Source organism: Notamacropus eugenii, chromosome 6 (genome assembly GCF_028372415.1).
Source record: "Notamacropus eugenii isolate mMacEug1 chromosome 6, mMacEug1.pri_v2, whole genome shotgun sequence".
Lineage (NCBI taxonomy): Eukaryota > Metazoa > Chordata > Mammalia > Diprotodontia > Macropodidae > Notamacropus > Notamacropus eugenii.
The window spans coordinates 13,611,118-13,623,712 of NC_092877.1; positions in this window are offsets into that span (position 1 = coordinate 13,611,118).

The window sequence follows — 12,595 nt, forward strand, 5'->3', positions numbered from 1 at the left end:
TTCAAGAGTTACAAATATTATCTTTCCATGTAGGATGTAAAGAGTTCAACTTTAGAAAGTCCCTTATGATTTCTTTTTCCTATTTACTTTTCCATTCTTTTCTTGATTCTTGTGTTTGAAAGTCAGATTTTCTATTCAGCTCTGGACTTTTCATCTAGAATCCTTGAAAATCCTCTATTTCAATGTATGACCATTTTTTCCCCTGAAGTATTATACTCAGTTTTGCTGGGTAGGTGATTCTTGATTTTAATTCTAGTTCCTTTGACTTCTGGAATATCACATTCCAAGCCCTGTGATCTCTTAAAGTAGAAGCTGCTAGATCTTGTGTTATCCTGATTGTATTTCCACAGTTCTTGAAGTTTCCCTTTCCAGCTGCTTGCAGTGTTTTCAGAACTCTGGAATTTGATTACAATATTCCTAGGAGTTTCTCTTTTTGGATCTCTTTCAGGAGGAGATCAATAGATTCTTTCAATATTTTATTTGCCCCCTGTTTCTAGAATATCAGGGCAATTTTCCTAGATAATTTCATGAAAATGATGTCTAGGCTCTTTTTTTCATCATGACTTTCAGGTAGTCCCATAATTTTTAAATTTTCTCTCCTGGATCTATTTTCTAGGTCAGTTGTTTTTCCAATGAAATATTTCACATTATCTTCCATTTTTTCATTCTTTTGGTTGTGTTTTGTAATTACTTGCTTTCTCGTAAAGTCATTAGCTTTCGTCTGCTTCGTTCTAATTTTTAAAGAACTATTTTCTTCAGTGAGCTTTTGAACCTCCTTTTCCATTTGACTAATTCTGCTTTTTAAAGCATTCTTTTCCTCATTGAATTTTTGGACCCCTTTTGCCAATTGAGGTAGCCTATTTTTAAAGGTGCTATTTTCTTCAGCATTTTTTTGGTTCTCCTTTAGCAAGATGTTGACTCACTTTTCATGATTTTCTTGAATCCCTCTCACTTCTCTTACCAATTTTTCCTCCACCTTTCTTACTTAATTTTCAAAATTTTTTTTTGATCCATTTCATGGCCTGAGACCATTGCATATTTATTTCAGAGGTTTTGGATGCATAAATGACCTCTGATGCTATGCCTTGTTCCTCCTCATTTAAAAGGATGGAAGAAAATACCTGTTCACCAAGAAAACAACCTTCTATTGTCTTATGTTTTTTCTCCATTTTGGGGGGGCCATTTTCCCATCCAGTTACTTGACTTTTCAGTCCTTTGTCAAGGCGATGGTATTCTGTGGTGGCATTTAAGTTTTCAGGTCCTCCAAGGTGGCACAGCCTAAGGAGAGGAGTTTACTCCTCTCCTGGCCTGGGCACTGGTCTGGGAGGAACCAAAAACTTTTCTTCCCAAAATCTGTGAATGAAATTTCCTCTCCACAACATTTTCAACACAGCAGCGGTTGTCCTCAACTCAGGGCCAGGTTCAGGGCTGAGATTCCGTTTAGTTGCTCAATGCCCACAAGGGCTTTAAGCAGAGTACTCCAAAAATGGACGCTGCTGCTGCAGTGGCTGTTGCTGGTGGTCTACACTGTGTTCCCTTCTCCTGAGTGAAGGAGTTTTCTCACTGATCTTTAAAACTGTCTTTGATGTTTGTGATTTGAGCAATCTGGGAACTGCTGCTGCCAGTGGCTACCTGAAGACTGTTCCAAGTCCTGTCCCTGCTGTACTGCACAGCCCACACTGGACTACTCTCCACTCCACACCTGGTGTGATAGACCTGTCCTGTCAGCCTTCCAGGCTGTCTTGGATTATAAATCTTTTTCACTCTGTCCTTTTGTGGCTTCTCCTGCTCTAGAATTTGTTCAGAGTCATTTTTACAGGTATTTTATAGGCTATGTGGGGGAGCTTCTACAGGTCCATCTTTCTACTTCACCATCTTGGCTTCACCTCCCCAATTCTTTTTTTTTTTTTTTTTGTTAAGAAATTACTATTTATATTTTTGGATTATATTGGGACATCCCTTTTGTCAGTGGCTTCCTTAGACTCTAAGTCCAATTAATGGAGTCTCAACTTTGAAGGTATGGAATCTTTAATTTATTTGCATAATTCTAAATTACTTTCTAAAATGACTGTGTCATTTCACATCTCCATCAACAATATATCAGTGAGCCTATCTTTTTACAACTCCTCCAACTTGAAATACTCTTATTCTGGTCATCTTTTCTTTTATTTTTAAAATCCTACTTAAGATCTCCCAGGAATTTTTGTTGGACTTGGATCTAATTCATTGTTATTCAGATTTTATTTATAGCGTCTTTTGAAATCCCCGCTGTCTACTGGGGGCAGTTTAGTGTTGTAATGAATAGAGCGCTGGGTTTGGAATAAGAAAGACTCAGCTTCAAGAGTTCAATTCAAGCCTCAAAGACTTACTACATGTGTGAGTCTGACCAAGTCACTTAACCCTGTTTGTCTCAGTTTTGTTATTTGTAAAATGAGTTGGAGAAGGAAGTGTAAAACCACTCCAGTATATTTTCCACAAAAAAATTCCAAATGGGGTATGAAGAGTTGGACATAACTAAAATGACTGATTAATAGTAGCAGTCTTATAGAACTTATCACAGTCTATTTTCTCTAAGAATCCAGAACTATCACTTGGTTGTAGGTCATAGCTGTCATTTGTTTGAAGTGAAGGTTTGGTTAGGAAACTAAAGCTCAATTCTATTCTGTGACTTTTGTCTCTTTAAAACATATGATATGCTTTATAATAACAATTTACAATAGGATTTTATTAATTTCAGCTAAAATCACAAGCTATGTGTATACTCTGGAAATCCTTGGTAAAAAGTCTTAAACATTTTGAAACTGAGTAGTTATGGAAAAAAGTAGATAACCCAACAATTCCAATATATGTGTAAGTACATTTGCTTATAGACAAATACATACACATATACATACATACACACAATGCATATGTAAATCCATATTATATATATATATATACACACAAACATATATTCACACACATTCACGTATGTATGCATGTATGTATATATACACAAATATGTAATTGCAGTATTTTACATATTTCTTATAACAAATAATAGACCATACACATTTTAATACATAAAGTAAATGCAGTTAGGCTATGATTCATGCATATACAGATACTATTCAAGTCTAGATATGCATATAATGCACAAATTATTTATGTGGTACATGAACCAAAGTTAGCTTGGCAGACATGACGTTAGCTTTGCACACCCAAGAGTTTGCCTTTAACAACAGACAACATTAGTAAGGATAAATATATAGTAGTAGTGACATACAAACCACCATTCATCTGTTGTATAGGTCTATAGTCTCATGTATTTCCTTCATCACTTCTAGACTTCTTTTTTCCATTCTTGTGGAAATTTTAGCCAGTCAGCACACACTTATTAAATGTTAACCATGTGCCAGGCATTGATGTGACAAGGATAGGCAGGAATAGTTATTGCCCCAAGGAACTTGCATTCTAGTGGGAAGGCATAAGGAGTAGATTGCCATAAGATCATTTTAAGAGCTTTCTCTCCACTATCCCTTTGAATATTCCATTCATCTCTTTTTTTAATTTCATCTGATTGCTCCTTCTTGTTCCCCATAAATGAAATAATAAAAGGAACCACTGAGTAAGAGAATTAATAGTGGTCCCTTACAGTCTGTGAGTGATCTTACTGGTATCTATGTTTGTATGATTTTTTTTTCTTACAAAATAGAGAAATAGTGCCCTTTTAAAGATGGCATCAGCAAGAGGTTGGGCATTTATCAGTGTTTTTTATTCAAATTTTCAAAGGGAACTGCTTGGTGGCCATCTGAGCAAGGTTTCAACTTGGATGCTAATGCTGCAAAGGCACAAGGGAGACCCATTTTCTTTAGTAGGCAACCTTTCATAATACAGTCCAAATGAGGCCCAGGGTTGATGCACTGCGTTGTTAAAAATCTTGAGAATGTTGCAAAAGCCTGGACAATTGCCAAAGTAAACTTGGTAAAATTTTTTGAAAAAGCATTTCTAATAGCAGAGGAGAATATTTTCCTACAAACACACAACTCCACAAGAGCTTTTGGAAGTCTTTGGAGATTAGTTTTGTATACTACCACAGTTTTCAAAATAACCTCAAAGTCTGAAGGCATAATTTGTATTTCATATTATTTGAACCAACTTCTATTAAAATAATTTTATAGAGATTAAATTATTGTTTTATCTTTTTTATAGTATATTCTTTAATCTCACTGATCTGAGATATTATACATTTTCAAATTTGAGCTTCAATAATCTTTTAGGTAAATTAACCAAATTAATTTTTCTCCCTCCCACCTTATTCTCACCATTATGGACAAGTAAAAAGAAAATTTAAAATATGAAAATGACCCTGAAACATACTTAACTTGTTTTCTTGAGTTGCCCCACTTTCCATAGATGTTGGCCATAGGGTATACGGGAGTTTGGGAAAAGCAAAAGATGAAGTCCCCTGAGCAAATATAACTGATCATTTGAGTCTCTTAACTCCAACTGAACTTTCAGTGCCCTTGAGAGCACAAGACATGTTCTAGTCAGTCTTTGTGAAGCTGGGACTTCTCAGATATATAAGGGCGTCCTGTCTCCATGGTCTAACTGCTCCCGGAAGTGTCTGCCCTGTCTCTTTTTCCTCCTCATCTCCTTCCATATCACCTCTCATGCTTGCTGTAACACATAAATACCCAAGTGTTGGCCTCTATTATTGGGCTTCTTTGTACTTTGTAGAAAGTTCACCCAACATACATATTTTTTCTATTATGGTAAAATAGATTACCACCCAATTTAAATTGATTTCTTTGATTCATGACTTACAGGTAGACAAAAAATATCCCCATAGTGTCCATGTACAAAAATGGTATCCTTCAATTTGTAACCTAATTATTCACCTCAGTGTTAGGAGGTGTATCATAATCAATTCTTGGAAATCTTGGTCATTCTTAAGTTTTTTCAAAATTATTTTTCTTCCCAACAAATTGTTCTTTTGATTCTTCCCACTTCACTCAATAATGTAGCAGTTCTTATGATTCTCTCCAGGTTTTACTGAAATAATATCTTTCATAATTTCTATGGCACATTAGCATTCTATTACTTTCATATACACAGGTTCAATGTTTCCCCATTGCTTTTAAGATAAAACATAGACTTCTGTTTAAGATTCAAAGTACTTCACCATATGGTTCCTGACTACCTTTCCAGGCTTATTTCACATAACTTTCCTTCACACAATCTGGATTTCTATCAAGCTGTATCTAGTTGTTTTTTTTTTTTTTCATTTTGCAATATTCCATTTCCTTTTTCTATGCCTATTTATAGGCTCTTCCTTATCTATGTCAAGAGTTAACACTGTTCCCATTTTCTCCACTGAGAACACCCAGCTTTATTTAAGATTCAGTTAATGTACCATTGCCTCAGCAGACCTTTCATGACTCTGCTTCTCAATTCTTTATCGTTGTCCAATGCAAATACTTTTTTGTATTACTTTCATGGTGGTCATATTCCACCCATTTCCCAAATACCAAACAAACAAACAAAAAACTTCACACAAATAGAAAGTAATATCTTTCAGGTGGGAAGATGTTTATATTGTTTTACCTTTGTGTCTACATCAAAACTGCATATTTGTGTACCCCCAATCCCTTCTAGTAATCATGCTAAGTTTATAAATAACCAGTACAAACCTTACCATGGACGCTAAGGACTTTTCGAGAAAGACAGATATCTCTGAACATACCGCGCAGATTCGAAAAATGGAAGATAATGTGAAATATCTTATTGGAAAAACAACTGACCTGGAAAATAGAATCAGGAGAGACAATGTAAAAATTCTGGGACTACCTGAAAACCATGATCAAAAGAAGAGCCTAGACATCATCTTCCAGGAAATTATCAAGGAAAACTGCCCTGAGATTCTAGAACCAGAAGGCAAAATAAATATTCAAGGAATCCGCAGAACACCGCATGAAAGAGATCCAAAAAGAGAAACTCCTAGGAGCATTGTGGCCAAATTCCAGAATTCCCAGGTGAAAGAGAAAATATTGCAAGCAGCTAGAAAGAAACAATTCAAGTATTGTGGAAATACAATCAGGATAGCACAAGATCTGGCACCCTCTACATTGAGGGATAGAAGGGAATGGAATAGGATATTCCAGAAGTCAAAGGAACTAGGACTGAAGCCAAGAATCACCTACTCAGCAAAACTGAGTATAATACTTCAGGAGAAAAAATGGTCTTTCAATGAAATAGAGGACTTTCAAATTTTCCTGATGAAAAGACCAGAGCTGGAAAGAAAATTTGACTTTCTAACACAAGAATGAAGAGAACCATGAAAAGGCGAACAGCAAAGAGAAATCTTAAGGGACTTACTAAAGTTGAACTGTTTACATTCCTACATGGAAAGACAATATTTACAACTCTTGAAACATTTCAGTATCTGGGCACTGGGTGGGAGTACACACACACACACACATGCACACACGCACACATACATAGAGACAGAGTGCACAGAGTGAATTGAAGAGGATGGGATCATATCTTAAAAAAAAAATGAAATCAAGCAGTGAGAGAGAAATATTGGGAGGAGAAAGGGAGAAGTTGTATGGGGCAAATTATCTCTCATAGAAGAGGCAAGCAAAAGACGTATTAGTGGTGGGATAAAGAGGGGAGGCAAGAGAAAAACATGAGGTCTACTCTCATCACATTCCACTAAAGGAAAGAATATAATGCACACTCATTTTGATAGGAAAACCTATCTCATAATACAGGAGAGTGGGGGACAGGGGCACAAGCAGGGTGGGGGAGAGGATGGAGGGGAGGGCATGGGGAGGAGAATGCAATACAAGGTCGACACTAGGGAAAGGACCATAAGAAAATAGAAGTAAAGGGGGACAGGATAGGATGGAGTTAAATATAATTAGTCCTATACAACACAACTAGTATGGAAATCATTTGCAAAACTAAACAGATATGGCCTATATTGAATTGCCTCTCTTTCAAGGGGAAGGGGTGGAGAAGGAGGGAGCTAAGGAGGTTAGAACTCAAAGTGTTAGGACCAAATGTAATGTTCTTACCACTGGGTAACAAGAAATACAGGTTAAGGGGTCAAGAAAGCTATCTGGTCCTACAGGACAAAAGAGAAGACGGAGACAAGGGCAGGGAGGGAGGATAGAGGAGAGAGTAGATAGGTCACAGGGACAATTAGAAAGCTCGGGTTTGGGGGGGGGGAGGGGAGAAAAGGGGAGAAAATTTGTAACCCAAAATTGTGTGAAAATAAATGCTAAAAATTAATTTAAAAAAAAACCAAAAGAATAAAAAAATAGAAGACAATGCAAAGTGTCATACTGGAAAATCAACTGACCTGGAAAATAGATCCAGGAGAGACAATTTAAAAATTATGGGACTACCCGAAAGCCATGATTAAAAAAAGAGTCTGGATGTCATCTTTTATTAAATTATCAAGGAAAAGTGCCCTGATATTCTGGAACCAGAGAATCCACTGATCACCTTCTGGAAGAGATTTGAAAAGAAAAACTCCTAGGAATATTGTGTCAAATTCCAGTGTTCTCAGGTCAAGGGGAAAATATTGCAAGCAGCCAGAAAGAAGCAATTCAAATATTGTGGAAATACAATCAGGATAATACAGGATCTAGCAGCTTCTACATTAAGGGATAGCAGGACTTGGAATGTGATATTCCAGAAGTCAAAGGAACTAGGATTAAAATCAAGAATCACCTACCCAGAAAAACTGAGTATAATACTTCAAGGGAAAAAATGGCCATTTAGTGAAATAGAGAACTTTCAAGCATTCTTGATGAAGAGATCAGAGCTGAATAGAAAATCTGACTTTCAAACAAAAGAATCAAGAGAAGCATGAAAAGGTAAACAGGAAAAAGAACTCATAAGGGACTTACTAAAGCTGAACTGTTTGCATTCCTACATTGAAAAACAATATTTGTAACTCTTGAAACTTTTCTCAGTATTTAGGTAGTTGGAGAGATTATACACACACACACACACACACACACACACACACACACACATATAGACTGAGGGCACAGGGTAAGTTGAATAGGAAGGAATGATGTCTAAATGCATAAAATAAAGGCATGAGAGAGGAATACATTGGGAGGAGAAAGGGATAAATGGAATGGGGTCAATTATATCTCATAAAAAAGGCAGTGGAAAAGGGAGAATAAGATGGAAAATGTAAAGCTTACTCTCATCATTAAGGAGGGAATAACATTCACACTCAATTAGGTATGAAAATCTGTCTTACACTACAGGAAAGTAGGGGACAAGAGGATAAGTGGGATGTGGGGGGATAATAGAAGGGAGGGAAAATAAGAGGAGGGAGGTAATTAGAAATAAATACTTTGGGGAAGGGATAAGATCAAAAGAGAGAATAGAATAAATGGGGGCCAGGATAGGATGGAAGGAAATATAGTTAGTCTTTCACAACATAACTATTGTGGAAGTCTTTAGCAAAATTGCACATATATAGCCTGTAGTCAATTGCTTGCCTTCTCAGTGGGGATGGGTGGGGAGGGAGGAAGGGAAAGAAGTTAGAACTCTAAACTTTAGGAAAGAATCTTGAGAATTGTTTTTGCATGTAAGTTGGAAATAAGAAATACAGATAATGGGGTTGTAGAAATCTATCTTGCCCTACAAGAGAAGTGAGAAGATGAGGATAAGGGAAGGGAGGGGTGTGATAGAAGGGAGAGTATACCGAGGATGGGGAAATCAGAATGCATGGTTTAGTGTGGGGAATGAGAAGAGATAGGGAGAAAATTTGAAACTCACAATCTTGTGGAAATGAATGTTGAAAACTAAAAACAAATAAATAAATTGAAAAAAATAAAATAAAATAAAATACCGCTGTAAATATTTTATATTGGACCTTTGTATCCCTGACCTTTTTTAAATTATATGCCTAGCAGTGTGAAAAGTAAATCAATGACAATGGGAAGTCACTTTCTTACCATAATTCAAAAATATTTTTCAGAGTATTTGGACCAATGCACAGCTCCATCAATGGTACATTAGTGTATTACTCTTTTCATAGCTTTTTCTTTCTTTTCACCATTTACTATTAACACCTTTTATTATCTATTGTTTGCTGAATTGCATTGTTTTCTCTTTTATTTGCTGTAGTAAAGTTTCCCTATGTGAAGAAGGAGGGGAACGTTATGAAAATAAAATGTTATAAAATATTTATAAATTATCAATTCTTTAAATTTTTATTCAAATTTATGTTATTCATTGTGATTGAGATAACTACTTTATAAGGTTTTTAAAAATAATTTTCAATCTTCTCCTGTGAATTGTTTGTTCATATCATTTTTCACCTATTCAGTGGGGAGTGTCTTCTGATATTAGATATTTGAGTAATAATGCATGCTTTAGACATAAAATCCTTATTAGAAATAGCTAATTAGTTTTTCTGTATTGGGCATTTCCATTCTTATACTAGTTGTATTGATAGCAGTGGTATAAAAGCTTTATGATTTTATCTAATATGATCATACCACCTCAATATTATATTTCTACTCATCTAGTGTCCATTACAACTGATAGCCTGAGATTTTAGAACAGTATATCACTGCAAAACAAGTTCTAGGGACTCCTATAAGAATTAAAGTCTTCCATTATGTGTCCAATGATAAACTTCTTTCTTTTTTCAAGAAACACAGGCTTACTAAATTTGTTAATATCCATTATAAGTTTGATGAGAGGGAGAGGTACTATTCAAATTCCTTTAGTAACAGAATTATTATCAAAAAGTTGTAATCTGTGCTTATAGAATGACTGCCTACAATAGTGGGATTACCTGTTTTGGAAGTCCTAAAGCATGTACTGAAGCATGTTTAGGACCATTTTTTTACCACTATAAATTTTATAAATTCATACCTCAATAAATAGAACCACAGCATCCATGAAGATTTCAAATTGTAACCTGAAACTCTGGGAATTTGGATGATTATGGGATGTGTTTGGTGAAATAACTGTGTTCCAGCAGAATCCCTTGCATGTTTGCAACTATGGTGGTGGTTTTGAGTACGACAGAATTACTAGTTTGATAGGTTATACCCAAGATCTTTGCAGGGAAGTGGACTCATACTTTTCTATTGAGTATCTTGCATTGCAGTGTTGGCAGTATATCAAAAATGGAGAAAAGATGCCAAAAAGGACCTTATTTTTTTCACAATTTTTCTTCCAATGTGCTTTAGAAATTGAAGCAAAGATAGGGGAATACACAGGAGACAAGAAACTGCTTAGCTTAAAAAAAGCTCTTCTTTCAAGTAAACATATTTTTCTTTTCACCAATCTTTTTAAATTAAGTGATCTAAGGGAATAGAAGCAGCAGAGCGTTCACTCCTTGTTCAATATAAATAATATATTTTCACAGGAGAATATTCCGAACTTTGAGGAATGTGTAGAAATATATGTGGAAGAAGCCAAATAAATTAAAATTTGACAGCTTTTCTCCAAGTCATAAATTCATTTCCATATTCAACTTTGAAAAAAATGAATTGCAAATGATCACATTTTAACAATCTAAGTGTATTTCATGCATGGGGAAATAAAAGAAGAAAGTGAGTTAGTCAAGCCTGCAAAAGATCCCCTGATGAGGTGGGTATTTCTATTCATCCTTCCTTTCCTTTAAGTAAACCAGTACAGAGACTTTATAGTCAATGTAAGGTGTATTGTCAAAGGAATACATTTAACAGTAGGGGTAAAGAAGAAGAAGGAAATACACTGAAGTAACAAGTCTTTGAAGGTGTCTTAGCAAGACAGTGGGCTCTTTTCACACATACTTTGATTTCACGTAGTGGCTAAGTTAAGTTTAAGTAAAAAGAATCATTCCTCTTCAAGTAGTTCTCATCAGGGGAGAGATAGAAAGGGGAGATACAAGTAGTGATTCTGGGATATTCTTTCTTAACTTCTTTAAAAGAAAAAGGGATTTTATTATGCATTGCTTTACAACATCAAGTGTCAGCTGCATGCATCTGATCACTCTGTTGAAAAATCCTTGGTAATACTAGAAATGTTTATGATACCCACTTCTTGCAAACATACAGACAAATAAACAAAACAAAGCTTGCCCTGTCAATAGCTCTTGGTAAAAGTATGCTAGAAGTTTGGTGTCCAAAAGTAGTAACTCTAAGGCTGGGGGATTGTATTGTATAAACATTAAAATAAACATGGTACATCTTGCTCTGATGCCAAATCAGATATTTGAAATAGGAAGGAACTGGCAAATCAATTTAACTTTTGTCCTAAATACCAGCAGGTAAACAGTATAACTGATCTTATTTTTCATCCCTCTAAAGTGACCAAATTCAACAGGAAATATCTTAACAAATGTAACACACAGACACCATTCTAGGATCTATGGATACAAAGACAAAAAAAGAAAGCACAAGTGCTCTCAATCATCTTAAATTCTACAAAATTAATAAAAAATACTTTCTCATTGATTGAGTTATAAAATCCATTAATTAATGAGTTTGATAAGTAAGCAAGACTGTGTATTCTGTTATCCATGCTTGAGAAACTTGTGTGAACCTCTCCTCAACTGTAGTCCTTTGAGTCAATCCAAATGTCACAGAATAAATAACCTTTGATAACCTAAGTGGGTCACATGTGCTCTCTAGGTCCCAAGTTCCTCATCCCTGCTGTAAACTATGAAACTCTTTGATTGGATTGAGCAAGGGAAAATGGTGATTGACTAAACCAATAAAGTAACCACATCACTGGGAGGAATTAGATTTAAATTCTTGCCTTCTTGAATCAGGAGTTTCAGGGATTACAAAAAGGCAGGTTTGCTTTGTAAAGACTAGATCTTTCAAGAATAGCCACATTACCTCTTTTTTTAACAAAATTTTGAAATCATTAGATGAGGGGAATATTGTAGATTTAGCTTACTTAGATTTCCATTACACTTTGAATAAATTATCTAGTACTAGTCTCCTGGTGAATGTGATAAGGTATGGATTATATGACAATCAAATCAAGTCAATCTTGAATGATTGACTGTCTAAACTCAAAGAATCATCTTTATTGGTTCAATCTTCACATGCCCAGAGATATGTAGTAGAAAACCCTAGGCATATGTATATGAAGAGCTCTGAAGGGCTTTCATGTAGAGTTCTCTTTGAATCCAGAGAAAAGAACCAGGAGCAATGCCTAAGAGAAGTAAACAGGGCAACTTAGGCTTAATTTCAGAGGAAAAAAATGAATAAGAAGTTGATCTGCCTAGAAGAGAAATGGCCATCCTCCAAAGTTCTCAGTTTGGAATAGCTGAAAGTCTTCAACAAAGAAAGCATGACAAATTTTTAGGTATATTATGACTGTAATTCCTTTTGTCCATTTTTTTTTTTTGCATTAGATGCATGTTGAGACCTCTTCTAACTGACATTTTGTGATTTTGTAAAATCCCATAAATCCTCTCTTGTCCCTCTCCCTACCTTCTTACTCTGTCAAAACAGAGCAAACTCTATCATGCTAAGGATGACATTAGGTCACGTAGCAAAGATGAAGGACAGTGGATGTTGCAATTATAAATCATTATGATTATATCATTATTTTAGTAAATATTCACATT